This window comes from Marmota flaviventris, chromosome 16, assembly GCF_047511675.1.
Source record: "Marmota flaviventris isolate mMarFla1 chromosome 16, mMarFla1.hap1, whole genome shotgun sequence".
Classification (NCBI taxonomy): Eukaryota; Metazoa; Chordata; class Mammalia; order Rodentia; family Sciuridae; genus Marmota; species Marmota flaviventris.
In genome coordinates this window covers 3213177-3226765 of record NC_092513.1, presented here as the reverse complement: position 1 = coordinate 3226765, position 13589 = coordinate 3213177, and positions in this window count along the sequence as shown.

Here is a 13589-nt window from a genome sequence, read left to right as displayed (position 1 = left end):
GTGTCGCTGAGAGACAGTGTCACTGGTCAGCTGGTCTCATTAAAACTCACGAGGACTTTTGCCTACATCTCTTCAAAAGCTGGCACAGACCATGCACCTAGGAATTTGACAAAGAAAAGATTTCCATTAATTATCATCCAGGTTATCATTTTTAATATGGTGGGAGATGCTTTCAGGCTGTTGAAACATGACCAAAGCCCCTGGATAATTTGAGGTAGTCTCATCTGCACGCCAGTCAATTTAATTTGCCTTTTGGGTAAAAGGTAAAACAATTTATCAGCACAAAAAAATGGAGATGAATCTGCATTATTTACCAATTGGGAGCCATGGCATAGATATTTACTGCTTTCCAAACTTCAACAAATTTTCACATGGCAAGGTACAATATATTCATGTAAACATATTCTTGAATATTGGAAAGTACTGCTATAGAATTTTAAAAAAAAGTATTCCTGCAAGTGTTAACATATAGAGGAGGGAAATCCAACAACTCTTATTTTATTTTATTACAGGTCACCATTTGGAATTCTACCCCTGATCTATGTTAGGGTATTAGTTAGGACATGAGTTTGTACACAAGGGGCAGAGATCCAAACTGACAGTGGGTCAAGCTAGTCAAAGGCATGTCTTTCTCCTGTAAGAGTCCTTGTGACTATGGCATCTCCATCCATGGGATGATCTCGAGCAGCCTCTACCCTGCAGCTCCCCAACCTGAGAGGTGTCCTGTCCACATGGCTTACCGTGTCTCAGCCTGTGCCTGCATTCTGGAGGCTGGGCAGGGAGCATCTCGGAGACTAACACTTTACTTCTGCTCATTTTCCAGGAGCCAGAAATTTTGCACATGGCCACACCTGGTTGAAAGTTAGGCTGGGAGACTAATTTTGATTCTGCATAACCGTGTGCCCAGCTAGAAATTCCATTACCATAAAATAAAGAGATACAATATGCTAAAATGCTTGAGATGAGTGTGTGTTGCTTCATAAAAAATGATACCAGGACGTGAAGTTACCATTTCCATGTGCTCTCAGGAGCTGTCAGTCGGTAGGTGGGTGAAACTACGCATACAGCAGCATCTCTAGCACAAATAATCAGGAATGGTACCTTTCTTCAGTGAGAGAAAGAGGGTATTAAATAATTAATCACCACTATTTCTAACGCAGCATAAGGTAGTTTCATACCAGAAAACTGGACTTCCTCATGCTCACGGACTGCCAGCTCAATTCCTTCAGTGTTGTATAGTTTTATTCCTAGATAAGAATGCATTATCCTGTTTCTTGGCCATTTGGATCCAGCCTTCCTTCCCTTATTTTATTGCTTCTGTTTCAGGAGTGAGAGCTGGGATTTAACCAAGGAAGTACAAATATAATAGGAAGTACAAATCTGGCTTTCTAATAGTGGGTCTGCAGCTGCCGGAACTGTAAATACATCTGTTTTTGTGCTGGTTGGAACAACAAAGTATCCATTATGATGATTTGACATAAATTCTAGCATCTCCTTCTGGGGATGGCAGATCATTTACAAAAACTCAGGTATCTGATGTTACAGATGTGCTGGGCTCCAGGTAAATGAAACACTGTTAAAAATAGGGTTCTTTTTTTTTGTTTGTTTAATAAAGTGTATAGAAGGCAACAATATCTTAATTACGGGGATAAGTGGTAGGTGTGTTGGTGACACGGGTTATTGATGGACGGCAAAATACCCGATATTACTTCCCAATAATCACATGGTAACTGCCTGGTAGTTCTTCAACACAGGGGAAGCTTTGGAGAAGGTTGTGTGTGGGACAGCATGCTAAATGGCTTGAGTCACTGCTGCAGGGCCTCCCCACAAAACACACATGTCCCCAGGCTTGTGAGTGCCAGAGAGGTCACCAGTAGTGATGGTGGGAGTGCCCAGAAGGAATAAGGCTCATGACCATGATCAGTGATCAGTGCCTCCTGGAACAAAGATTGTTTTATTTATTTATTTATTTATTTATTGGTTGGTTGGTTTTCATTTTAGAAAAATGCAGACTGGTAGTGCTCGGAGAATAGATTTGTTTCCTGAAGACTGTACTTAGGATCACTGTCACTGGCCAGAGGTCTTAGCAACATGCTGGAGGAGGGGGCTCATGGGTTGAGAGCCCCAACTTCACTTGGCTGCTCTGTGAGCGAATCCCTCCAGGTATTGCAAAAGGGGGATGATGATACCTGGGATCACTAGTGACTCAACAGAACCACAAGTGTGAAATATTCGCCATATGGCAATTATTTTATAGGCTGTAATTCCCTTTTCTGATTTCAGGTGACACGACTTGAGGGGTGGATCGTGACCGACACCAAGGCTTTTCCAATATCCTAGCCAATAGGTATGCATTTATTAAAAGTATGGGTTTGAGACAGTGGAGCTTTGTTCAGAACCAGATGGAATTGCTATGGTCTTACATTCGTTCATTTGTTAACCAGTTCAACAAATATTCTTTCTAACACATGTGAACACATCCTACACGTTGTGGGCCATTCACTCATATTCAACAGCAGTATTTTTAATTCTCATTGCCAGGGACTTATCCGAGAGTGTCACTTAGGAGTTGTCATGGTTTTGCCCCATCAGTGGCCAGGCAGGACTTAACTCGAACCTCCAAATGGGGCTTAAAATGGCACTCTATTGCCATGACAGCTGGACTTGGGGAGAAACAAAACCAGGAGAATGAGACAGAACCAGATGTTAATAGGGAAGAAAAGGACTGTTGAACGGTGTGGTAGGGACTGTCACAGTAGGCCCCCTGCATTCTACATGGGTGAGGAAGGAAGCCCGGGAGGCTCACAGCTCTCTGTCGGGAAGAGCTGCCGTGGTCTTAGCCCACACACTACACAACCCTTCTTCCCCAGCGTAGGGCTGTCTCAGTTCCGCCACAGATAGACGGTGTTAGAGTCCCACGCGGTGTTACTGTCTGGCTGGGTTCACTGCCTGCCAGACGTACACATGTGGCTGTAATTCTGCCCAGGGGCTCATTCTCAGTAAGTCCTGCCAGCTCATCAGGAGGGCCTCAGAGGCGGGCTGGGAAGGTGGCCCTCTTCAGCTATAGTCGGTCACAGCGTTGTCACCCTCAGAGTGCTCTGTCTGGAGGGGTGGTGGGCAGCTATGGGAACCCTGACCTGGAGGAGGCAGAGTGCTGTCTTGGGGCTGCTTGGAGTCGGCACGGGCGGTGGCCTGTGTGTAGGTGGCTAAAGTGCTGAGGAGGTTTGTCGCCATCTCCTCCCAAACACCTGTCCTGATGTGTGACCCAGTCATGACACAGTGGTCCCACGGATGCTCCAGGAAGGAAAGGTGTCCCCACTGCACTGCCTTGACTCTCATTCCCAATGACCAAGGGGACCCTACCTCCGGTCGCCTTTTGGCCCATCCTGCTTCTGTCTGTTTCTCTTTATTCCCAAGGCCAGCCTCTTCCGCCAGAAAGAAACCATCCTCGCAGATCTGGGTGACCCTGGTGCTCCCCTGGCCTTCCTGCCTCCTGTCTTGGCCACCTTCACGACAGTGACCTTCTATGCAGCAGGTTGCACTGTGGCCTTCCTCTGGTGACCTGACCCTGAGCTTGATCTCTGGGTCTTGGCTCTCTGGGCGCGGAACTTCGAGCTCCACTCAGCAGGCTTGCCCCGCCCCTCCCTCTCCCCTCCTGGCCTGGTAAGTGCAGTGATATTCTGAGTGACTCTCTGAAGTCCTGCAGTACTCAATGCACAGTGGGCCTGTTCTGGTTGCCCTTGGCCCCTCTTGTTGGGTCAGCCCTCCCCTGTGAAGCCCTGGGCAGTTTTCACTTAGCCTGCTTAGTGCACCACAGGTCTCACTGCACCTCCATGCTGACCTGGACGCTGTCTCCAGCTGTGGGTGTTTGCAGGGTTTCCCACCAAGGACAGCCTTGCCCCAAACCAAAGGCAGCCAAAGGAGTGCACCAGGCTGAACTGGCAGTGTGCTGAGAGCAAGTTGTTTGAAGTGGCTGTGAACTCGGCAGAAGGAAGAGGCTTCAGGGGGCTCAGGGAGCTCCTGCAGGGTGGACATGCTGATCCTTGATGGAGAGTAGGCGTGTGCATTCAGAGTTCCGGGTGGGAGGGGAAAATAAGTTCTGGGGTCAGCAGTCCAGGCTCTGGGGGCAGCGTTTGCGCTCTGTGAAGGGAGGTTAATGCGGCAGAGGTAAATGAGGTGTGTCCAGAGAGAGGACGGGGTTCCAGGGCTTGCTATGAACATGTCAACCCACCCAGCGCCCAGCGGGAGGAGACGGGGTAAAAAGGAAGACAGGGCCTGGTGACTGAGGTGCCCGAGGACTGACCCAGGGTGTTAAGGCTGCTGACCGGGGAATGCAGGCCGAGGCGGGATGATGGATCTGTGTAGTGGAAGCAGAGGGAGAGAGACAGGAAGTGCAGAGAGACAGCGATTCCTCTTGGCCTTGGAGAGACTTGGGGAGAGGGTAGTGGGGAGCCCTTACGCCTGAGGGGAGGCGAGGCCCTGAGGAGGGAGGAGAGAAGATTCTCCCAGGCACCTGTGAGGGGTCAGCCTGGAGGGGGACAAGGACCCCGGGAGGAGCAGTAGAGGTACAGATGCATTTGGGGTGTGGAGAAGAAAGCAAGTCCAGCCAGTTGACACCATGCTGTTCCTTTTCTATAAAGAAGGAGGCAACACCTTTGAATAAAGTCCAGGCCAGAGTTCCAGCCAGAGGAGACGCTGGGAAATGGCTGGGAGGGGTTGGAGCGCAGCCTGGGGTGGCCCCCACAGAGGACCTGGGCTGAGAGCACACAGCCTGCAGAGCGTCTGCGGCTGGGATCACCCCGTCCCAAAGGTGTTTGCGTGGTAGGACAAAGGGCATCAGGAAGCGATGTTGCTTCATGGTGAAGCCAAAATAATAGGCTCCAGGTGCAGAGGCCGTCTATGACTGTGCCTGGCCCCCCTCCACAGGGCCTGGCCTTTTCAGGGAAGATGTCACCCCATTTTGCCACACGACTTGGCCCTGGGCTGCGCTTATCTGACTGTGTGTTGATAATGTGCGTTTTATAGGTCATTCGATGACGTACCCGTTCTGCTGGTCTCCAAGGCGGTACCCCTAAATGTAATATGTTAACTGCGCCACTCAGCTTTATTCCTATGGAAAACACGTTCAATGCACATTTCCTTGCAATTTGATGTTCTCAGAGCATATTTGTGACCGAGCGTGCTTCTTTATGTTGACATATTGTTCATGGGGTTTCATTAGTCAGATGTTATGTCACATCACATATGGACCATGAGGGAAAGTGACATTAATGACAATCTGGTGACATTCAGTTCTATGCAACACGTCAGGTTAAAAATAAAACAGGAAAAAAAAATAAAAAGATCTTTCTTATTTCCAGTAAGGTCTTTTCTCTCTTTTTTCTTATTCCTGAAAGAACGGCTGTTTTTGGATCAGCCGTTAATTATTACTGGCAAGGCTTTGTGGGTAACTAGTGATGCAGATATCTACCCACCCCTGCACCGTAGGTGGAGGGAAGAGGAGCAGGGTCTGTGCTCAGTGCTCGTCGCATCTTAAGTCTCCCGTTGTCCAAACCGTTCAATCAGAACACTGCATCCGGTGTGCCGGCTCGCCCGGCGTTCAGCTTGGCGGGGGTGGATGCAGATGGGTGGAGGGGGCCTGGGTGGAGGGGCCTGAGTGGAGGCTGGCAGGATTGGCGTGGAGTCAGCTGAGAGCCAAGCCTGGGTTTCCACAAAGTCACTCGGGCCAGAGCCAGGCTCTCCGTGCTGTGTGGCCGCAATCCCTCTGACCTGTGAGGACAACTCAGGAGGACTGGGTGCTCTCAGGACTGCCGTCACAGGGCGGGGGCCTGGGGGTTCCAGGAACGAGGCAGTAAGGAATCCCAGGAAGGAGTCCCCTCTCCAGGAGGGAAAGCACTTTCCCTCTGTCCTTCACTCTCTGAATCCATTCTCTCCAGTCCAAGGACAATCTGTATGAGAACCAACTCCGATGGCTCACTGGAGATCAGAAAGTGGGTAAAATAATAGAACGTTATATCCTGACTGTAATCAACCCCTTAATTTTCAGGCCCTGGTTTTGAAAATGCAGAAATAAATTGAGCTCTTCAGTTAAAACCTAAGTATACTGTGATTTCTATTTTTTTAAGTCCACGTGCCTCAATGCTGTAGGTTCCTCAGGCCGCAGCGTGGGCAGCATGCACCGTGGACTGTGTGGGTTCCGAGGGCTACAGCTGCACTTCCTGCTCTCGCTCGTCACATGCACCCCCGGGAAGCCTCACACGGTCCCAGTGTCCTCTGCCGCATCCTTCCCATCCTGCTTTCAAGTACATGCTGTCCACACAGGTGGGCTTGTTCCTGGCCTACGTGCTGGTGGGAGGCCTGCTGCCTGTCCACACAGGTGGGCACCTCCCTTTTCCTTTCTCGGAGCTTAACTACTTGGAATAAAGAGGGTCTGGGATGCAGGGGTAAGGAGTCAGTGGAGGTAGCTACACCACGTCTGCCTCTCTGTTTGCCGCTGGTGTGTTTCACATCTGTGTTCTATGCACAGCCCCGATCTTGGCTTCCCAACAAGAATGGAACAACACTATCACGTATTTAGGGGTGGCAAGAACCTCAGGCAGAAGCAATATATAATTTGATTGATTAGAAGCAGAGAAATTATATGCTTAAAACAAATCTACCTGTGGGAGTTAAGGCCTGGTTCTGTCTCCACCAGCAGGTCTCTGAGTGTGTACACTGAATTACTGGAGGTTTTCAATGTCTCATCCCGAGGGTCTGCAGCTCCCAGGGCTGCCATAACAAATCACCACGGACTGGGTGGCGCGTACCGTCAGAGACCGACTCTCTCCCAGTTCAAGAGGCTGAAGTCTGCTGTCCAGCAGTCAGGAGGGCTCAGCCCTCTGCGAAACTGTCGGGGCCCCTCCTGCCTCCCCAGTTGATGGAGTTTGCCATCACTCTCTGGGCATCCTCGGCTTGCAGCTACGTGGCTCGGACTCCTGTCCTGTCTGTTCTGTCTGTGCGTCTGTCTTCTCTGGTGCTCTTCTCATAAGGACACTTGTGTTGGAGCAGGGGTCCACCCTTCCCCAGATGACCTCATCTTAATTCCAACTGCTGAGACCAAGGCCACATTCAGAGGCACAGGGTTAAGATGCAACATGTGGTTTACGGGGACAGAGTTCAGCCCATAAGACTGGGCGCAGCTCATTGATTCCAGTGACCACAGCTGTCAACAGGGAACCTACAAGGGCAGCTGGTGCCCCTTTCTGCCCCACGTGCCAGCTCTGTGGTTGTCCTGGGCAGGGCTCCTCTGCTGCCATTCTTCATGGACATTATGATCCGCTGGAGCCGTGAAGTTTCTATTCCACAGTAGCTGGAGCCACCGACTTCAGAAGCGGTGATTGGAAGGCAGTGATGGTGCTGTGGACGGGCTGTCTACAGAGGAGCTAGCTCAAGGTGCCCAGCATCGCAGGCGGCCGATGTGCGGGGCGAGTCGCCTTGCTTCTCTCCCGGTGGGTGCTGTGTTTCCAAGCGGGAGCATGGCCAGGCCTCCTGCCCGGCTGCTTGGCTCGTTGGCACATTCCTTTCTGCAGGACCAGGTGGCCTCACTCCTCCTGCCTGTGCTGTCTGCTGGCACAGGTCAGGGGAGGGACCTTCGTCTCTGGTTTGGAGCCACGTTCCTCCCCAGCCACCTCTTCCCCTGCCTCCAGTGCTCTCCTCTTCCCTCTGAATTTTGTCCTGGCTGCCGAGTGGGCTCCTCCTCACTGTGGCTACTGATCTGTCCCTTGAAGGACCTCAGAGTTCTGTTCTTGTAGGGCGAGGTTTTCAGCCCTACCAACAAATTACACAACAAATCATGAAAAGAAACAACTGGAGAAGTTGAAGCACCAGTGTCTCTCCTGTTCATTCATTTCAAAAAGGCTGCATTGCCTCTGCCTCGTGAGCTCAGTGGGCTGGTGGCTACATGTGACTGGGGCCAAGTTCTTCAAGGACTTCTTGTCCTTGGGAATGAGCTCTCCCTAGGCACTGAGGACCTGTGCTAGCCAGCTGTTGTCCTAGCACCAGAATGCCCGAGGAGAACAGCTTAGAGGAGAGAAGGCTTGTTTTGACTCACAGTTTCGGAGGCTTAGTCCATGGCTGGCTGACCCTTTTGCTCTGGGCCAGAGGTGAGGCAGGACATCTGAGGAAGGTGCAGCACAGGAGCACTGCTCCACTCGTGGTGACCAGGCAGCAAAGAGTGACGGGAAGGGACTGTGTTGGGGAAGACGCACCCTTCCAGGAAATGCCACTGGGGGCCACCTCCTCCAGCCACCTTCCACCCGCCTACCACCCAGTTAGGGGAAGACCTTACATCCAGACCATAACAGGACCCCAATGCATGTGTGTTGAGGCAGAGACGAACCTTCCACAGTCTTAGAAATGGCACGTCATGGGCATTCGTTGGCTCAACAGAGGGCCAGAGAGCAGAGGTGACAATTCTCAGCTCCACAATGACAAGTTAGAATTGGCCGAGGGGCGTGGCTCATCCCAGTGTAGACAAAGTGACCAGCATGGAGCAGAATGAGGTTACGGGTTCCAATAAGTGAAAAGAGCCCAGCAGGAGTCCAGGGTCAGTGGCTCTCAGACCACCATGAAGACCAGCATCACTGCCTGGTAGCTGTGCCCTGGGGTGGGGCTGGAGGACAGAGTTCTATTCATGGGGCTCCAGAAGCTCAGTGGAGCCCTGTCATTTGACCTGACAACGGTGGGAGACTTGGCCTTATGGGGGGTAGAGAAGCCACAGATTGGGGTACAGTATATGGTTCTACTTTTTTCAAAAGGGACTTTCTAAAAGGTGAGTAGGTGGCTGTCAGGCACACTGGGAGAGCCAGAGAGCGAGCCTGGGGAGGGTGCAGCAGCCGTAGCACTCAGGCCCACTGCAGGGACTTCTACGGCAGCCACAGTCAATGACCCTTGGCTTCAAGGGTCTCAGAGATAGAGCACAGACACTCGTGGGTGTCCGCCACCCTAGAACACCCCGCACACCTGTGTTCGTGAGGCCCCCAGACTCACCGTCTGTTCTGATGCTTGCAGCAACTGTACTGGCTGTACAGAACCTGGGCCGAAGCTTCTGGCGTGTGCCTTGGGAAGGGGGACTCACGAGGTGACATGTCAGGAAGCCGAGGTGTCCAGGAGTGCAGGTGAAGAACGTCCTCTCCGCCGGCCCTCCTCTTCCTGCTGGAGGGATGCCTCTCTGCGCCCGCTGGAGTCCATTTAGGTTGGTTTGGGGAAGAGATCCTAGTTTATGGGAAAGTTTAAAGGTGGAGGTAGAGGGGAGGAGGTGTGGGTGACCTCTACACTGCAGGGGCTTCGTCTCCACCACTGGGACCAATGCAGCCCATAGTTCAGGTGATCCCTGACTCAGACGATCTTGGTTTCCTGGGCGAATTTGTGATTGAATTGTTTAGGAGCTAAATTTATTTTCTTATAGAAACAAAACTCTAAGTGGTGCTGGTTTCCACAGCCAGCCCACATGTCACCGAGGACACGGATGAATGAGAAAGAAGCATTAACACTAATCAGATAATAAGATCTACCTGCATATTTACATGACTGTTATTTTGACGTGAGACGCCATATTGTTTTATCCTCTTTGATAGCTTGGGTCCCTCCCGACCAGTAGCTTAAACTTCCACCAGAGAAGCTCTGCTCAGTGTGAGAGGAGGAGCCATGGTGCACCTCCTTCTCCTCCTGAACCCCGATCTTGGTGCTCCCAGAGCTGTTTCTAAGAGCCATGCCCTGGGGGTCCACACAACTCCTGAAGGAGACAACTGCCTCTAAGTGGGACAGGCAGGAAGTGTCCCCATCTTCACAAGACAGGGTTATGGAGCAGACCTGGGGTGTGCAAGGAGAGCTGGGAGATGTGACTCAGCAAGCACAGGGCAAAGACAGGGACACTCCGAGGGCTGACTAGTACTAGTGATCCAAGATGCATTGCTGTATGCCCAGTGCCTGGCGCTGCTGAGGCCACACAGACACAATGGTGAATGGAACAGATGGAGACCTTGTTCTCAAGCTTGCATTTTATATAACAAGTTGAAGGAAAAAATAACGTTAGACACATGGTGGGAGATTGCTGGGCTAGTGTCCACAGGAAAATACCATCGTGTAAAGTCACAGAACATTTCCTAGTTTCGTTTCCTTCTAAGGGTATTCAAATCCATTTATTAATTCAAACTGATTAGATTACAAACAAAGGAAAACCATTGATGGAGATCAGTGCCGTATGATAACAGTGCCTCAGAATGTCTCTAGTGCCCAGTTCACTAGGAGTCCATCGTGTGTCGCCTGTGGAAGCGGCCTCAAGAGTCCAGGGACATCTGTCCACTCTGAGTTCATAGAGCAGTGTGCAGTTAAATGTTTACAGACCACTTGCAACTATAAATGAAGGTTTTACTTACGACGTGTGCCAATTTCTGTGGTGTAAAGTCTCCTGCGATGGCTCATTTCCAGCTACCAGGGTGGAAGTGAGAAGGATGTACACACCTGGTTCCAGCCTCACCTGGACCACGATGAGTAGAAGCAGGAGTTCACTATCCAGAAAGTGTCTGTTTTTTAAACAGCAGTTGTTCCTACATCTCATGGCTCACAGAGGAACTGGCAAACTGTTGAAACTTTGGGAATGAATTTATAACTTCAGCCCCAGAATTAATTTAATGAACTGATCGTCCTCGTTGAGACCTATCAGTGTGCTGCAAATGCTTATCTTTACTCGATAGTCAGTCAGTCAGTCAGCTCTTAAATTCTGTCGTTTTTCCTTTCCTTGAATGTGGTCCCTCCGTCCCTCTCCCAGTGGCCTTGTCTAGTCTGGATCTTCGTCACCTGAGGTCTCTACCTCTTACGAAGGTGCTTGGGTGCTCACCTTTCTCACCTACTCTTTCATACTGTTTTCTATTTGATATTTCAAAGATTCTGAGAGTGTCTCATCGATTTCCTGCTCAGAATCACTGGCAGTGCTTTCCGCTCTTCAGGATAACAGTCACCCAAAGGCATGTCAGGGTAGGTGGCCCTAGCAAGGCGCATCACTTCCTTCACTGAAGAGTAAAGGGACCAGGGTTGAAAAGGCCAACAGAAGCCCCTGCACAATCCTGGGCCCCAGCCAAGGTGTTGAAGGAGAAAAGTGGCCTCAACAAATGGGGAGGCAGATACTGCCCTTCTCAAGGGCTAGAGAGGCTGTGGCGTCCTCCACCACGTCACATTGAGTTCTTCTGTCTTGCCAGCTCAAAACCTCAGGGTCATATGAGTTGAAGGGGGACTAACACAAAACTAATCCAGCGGCAACTGCAGTCTTAGATGCTGTGGTAGGTGCAGGACCCTACCTCATGGCACGTCCGGAGGGTCAGTGAGTGCATTTCCGTACCCACCCAGAGGAAGAATCCGAATCAGTTTGAATTCACCTGGAATGGACGGTTATTCACAGCCGTGATTTTGCTCCTTGCTAGGCAAACTCTTCCGTTCTTCATAATAGAACCCGAAGGGGCTGGGCCAACTGTTTATCCCCAAGATGTCCTATGGGTGTGAATATGGTTGACGTGTTTATAGGGCATGATGAACAGAAAGTAACAAGTACTCTGGCTGTGCTTCAGAGGGAGAGATAAGTTCAGTCAAGTTTTAGGATCCTGCCATGTGGTACATTTTTTAGAGATCCAGTGATATATGGTGGGTCAGGCCATTACGCAGCATGTTATGATACCTTGGGCCTTGTACTCTATTGGCGAGTTTATTGAATGACTTGCATGACTGACAGTTTTGAGCAGGCTCAGTGCAAGAAATGCTCAAGCAGGTCCAAGCTACTGCAAAAGCAGCCCTGTCCTAGGATTATATAAATGCATACGAAGTCTCTGACTGGTCCCAGTGAGAGGGCTGGGGCCCACATCCTTACATCTCTGGATCAAAGCCATGTCACCTAAAGCAAAGGACCATGTTGGCCTGGTCCTGGGTCTTAGTGAAGACTGTGTACTCATGGGACCTCTCACGGCCACCAAACTTGGTCATTCTTTAGGAGCTGACTGTTGTCACACTCACCAAACCATGAGATGGACACTCACGATAACAATTCCCATGGAAGAGAGAGGAGATGCCTCAGTGCATGGAGGTGATGAATGAGTTCAGCCTTGGCACAAGTTGCAGCAATGTGAGCTATTGGTCATCCGCTAACCTTGCCAATTTCCCCCAGAATGGTGACCCACGCCATCTTGGGGATGTCTTGGCTGCATGAAGTGAACTTAGCATGGGTGGGTTTGAGCGACACAAGGGGTGGACTGTGATTTATACCATCAGCACTGTCCCCAGCCCTTGCAGTCCTCGCCCTGCATCTCCTCTAGCATAGGAATGCTTCTGCCTTTCATGACTATGACCTGCTAAGCTCCTTTGGAGAATGGCCCTGAGTCACTTTTATTACATGTGCAGATTGCTGTTCGTACCTTTGCTGCCTTGAGGCAGACTGACAAGTTCAAGGGTCAAAACCCAAGTCCTTTCCTCAGATCAGGAGCACTGAGGTAAGACCCACCCTGGAGATGATCCTGAGGGCTGTGCTGAAGCCACCTGCTGCAGGGCTTTGCCTGGATCCCGCTCTTTGGCCACCCTCTCTGTTCCCGGCTTCCTCTCCCTTGCTTTCTCCTGGGAGCACTTCTTAATAAATAATCACTGCACAGGAAGCCTCCTCTCAAGTTTCGCTCCTGTAAAAACCTATCCCTGACATTGTTTGTCTTTTCTTCTTACTCAGAATGTAAGATCCTAGAGCACTGAGACGGTTCCTCACGATTCTTGGGTTTTTAATCATTTTGTGTAGCCCAAGGCACAGATGCAGGAGACAGCCGCTAGAGTCTCAACAAAATTCTTGAGTCATTTTAACAAACTTCAGATGATTATATATTTATATGTAACTTACAGGAAATGAAATATTTGCTTACTAAATTGAGATGTGATTTGCCTTTTTTTTTTTTAAGAAAAATTATGGGAAGCGATTTTTTTTTTTTTTGAAAAACGTCATTTTATTTTGACACCTTCCAGCGTGACTCAGAGACTACTCATTCTAAAGGGTCCGTCACATTCTCATCAAGGCGAGGGATGACACAAAAGAAATGCCTCATGGCAATAAAGATTTATTTTTAAAGTAAAGTTTGATTTTCAAAGATATCACAGCATACAAATGAAATTCCCTTTCCACTTGGCTATCATAATATTCACAGACAATTACAATAAGATGAATCATTCACATCAGTCAGAAATCCACGATTTTCAGATCTCAAACAATGCCTCTGATAAGATAATGTATAAGGAAAGAGCATAATTGAAGCAGCAGACAGGACTCTCCCTGTGATCAAAGTGACAAAACCCTCCCACCGCCAGTGTGGGGCCGTCATTCCCCGTCTCGCCCGGACCGTGTTTAAGAGATACTTTCTCCACTCACTGGGGAGCTCCTCCTGGTCTATGTGAAGGGAGAGAGGCTGACCTGGAACCCGAGGCTTTGGAATGCAGCGACACAGCAATGCAGCACGGATTGAAGGGCACGTGAAGGACAGAGGTGCTGCCCAGCACCAGCTGTCGAGGGCTGGCCCCCGAGAGGCAGAGCA